At 37.5% G+C, this 2,403-nt stretch overlaps 1 pseudogene; it reads right to left on the reverse strand.

Moving 5' to 3' along the window:
• Window positions 1–1,226: 1,226 nt before the first annotated feature.
• Window positions 1,227–1,888, reverse strand: LOC149151095 (nicotinamide/nicotinic acid mononucleotide adenylyltransferase pseudogene; annotated as a pseudogene).
• Window positions 1,889–2,403: the final 515 nt, after the last annotated feature.

The following is a 2,403-nucleotide window of genomic DNA, read 5'->3' on the forward strand; positions in this document are numbered from 1 at the left end:
ACAGGAGAGAAATCCACTATGATTGGGCGCCCTATTATTCAATTCCAAAATAAAATGATATATTTAGCTTCCACGAAGTGAGGGGAAAAAGTAACAGCAATAATATAATTTAAATAACATAACATTACAGATCTAAGGATCATAGATGTAAAAGCTTAGCTTATACATTTTCAGTGACTAATATTTTTCCATGTTACAGGCATCTCTCATTAAAACCGACCACTGCTACAGATATCTCATTAAAACCGAACTTATTGAAAGTCTGTGATGTGCTAAAAACGAGATAGCTGGTTTTCTAAGCAGAAAAAGGTAGGAATTTCTATAAAATGCATCCAAATACCTCTTGTGCCTCGTCATATACTTACAACTGGGCCTTTAATTTTACTATTTAGAGGGGAAAAAACCCTTCCTTTTTCAAGCTTTATATTGATACACATTATCTCCAGAATAGGTCCAGATTATTGTCCGGATATACACGAGGTACAGACTCACAAAAAACCTCAAATATTCCAATCCTCCTAGAGGCCAGACTATTTAACATCCTTTCACACTTAATTGCTAAATTACAACATGCCTTTTCTTCAGATCGAATCAAATACATCTAACTTTTAGTTGTCTGTATCCAACCGAAAAGCTGTTTGTTGAAACTCGAAAAAGCGTGGAGCATGCATGCCAAATAGTGGAAAGCAGTACCTTCATTTTTCCAGGTACTCCACTATATCACAAAATAACTGATCATATTCTACTGAATGAATGCTTCTTGTAAGCAATTTTTAGAATGTCGATCAATAAAACAGAATACCAAGGTGTCAGTCGAAAGATATGCATTGCATCTTAAATTTGCGGCATAGATTCTAAAAGCTATACATTAACTCATGCTGGCCTTCATTGGAGAAGCTCATATACTCTGAATTCTCTGTGGCATCGTATTATTCCTGCAGACAGAAAAATCCAGAATAGTGAACCGTTGTCATGCATCTATCGAAATCTGATCTGTAGTTTTTTTTTTATATTACTGTAAAATCATCTTATCAAGAGCTGCCGATGCAGATCATTGAATTTCAACGTGTTTCTAGTTTTCCATAGAGGTAAAACAGTAATGACAGAAGAGGCAGTACTCCAGTCACGACATTGTAATTTCGACACATGGTTAGACAGGAGTTTCCCACAATATGATATCTGGATTTAACTGTATCAGGATCATAATAAAGGAATGCTTTATAAGGCTATAAATGATCATGGACACTGTTCTTCTGTTCAAGCTTCACTGCAGAATTACTTGAAAACCACATTTGAGAAATATCACTCTCAAAGATGAGCTTTACAATGTCCTTTCCTCCTCTAGAAATGCAAACAATACCATGATCTCGACAAATAGCCCTCACCTGCTCAGGGATCCAAACTCCTGGATTCACAAAAGATTCAAGTAAATCTGCCCCACAAAGTAGCATGACTCTTAAAGACTCTGTATTCACAAGCCCTCTAGCACGCAAGGAAGACTCCACTCTCCTAAGAACTACCAAAGTCCGTTGGTAACTGCTTTGCTTTGCCTCCCATGGGTCCACCATTATAAATGATGAATCTTCAGATGCAAGCTGACATAAATTAATTCTATGCTCCGCAGATGCCAGGCCCTTTTTGCCATATGCATCATTGACAGGGGATATGTAACTCCCATGAACCACATGTAACTCCCATGAACCACATATCCATCTGATAGCAATTGATCCCTAGCCAGTGCAAACATGCGCAAGTGCATATAAGTTGGTGGATTGAAACTGCCTGGTAATAGAAGAACCACTTGCATTTGTTTTTGTTCCAAAGGATCTGTTGTGCATTTTGTATTCAGCTGACGAGAAAGTTTCTCCAATGGCAGAGGAACATCCATAGAACCTGAAATTGCTGCAGCAGTCCCGTAACAGTCAGAATTGTCAGATGTTGATTTGAGAAACTTCCACTTCCTCTGACTTGAAGACAACAAAACTTGCCTACTGGGCCACATACCTAAATGAAAAATCTGTTTGAATTAGGAAGAGGACGTCAATTGAAAGCGAATAATGTAACAAATGTCAATGCATCTAATAAACATGACAAGATTCAGTTTAATAATACTGTTGGATATTTACATTGTGGAAACGTGGTTGCCGAACAAGCATGTAGTTATGTTTGAATGTTGGTGCTTCTAGCTTAAATTCAAAATCAACAGTACAAGGTCTAAGTAATCAAATAATCATGTAGTTACGTTCGAGTCTTGAGTTTTCAAACTGAAATTCAGAACCAATTGTGCAAGGTCAAAGTAGTCAAATTCTAAGGCTATCCGCAGGTCAAACTCAAAATCGAGTAAGCTATTTGCAGGCAATTCAATTGAGGTAGGTCGTCCAGATACATTTCCATGAACGGGTG

The sequence above is a fragment of the Pinus tabuliformis genome, chromosome 9 (assembly GCF_031772625.1).
Source record: "Pinus tabuliformis cultivar Carrire ecotype Pingquan chromosome 9, CPIR1, whole genome shotgun sequence".
Taxonomy (NCBI): domain Eukaryota; kingdom Viridiplantae; phylum Streptophyta; class Pinopsida; order Pinales; family Pinaceae; genus Pinus; species Pinus tabuliformis.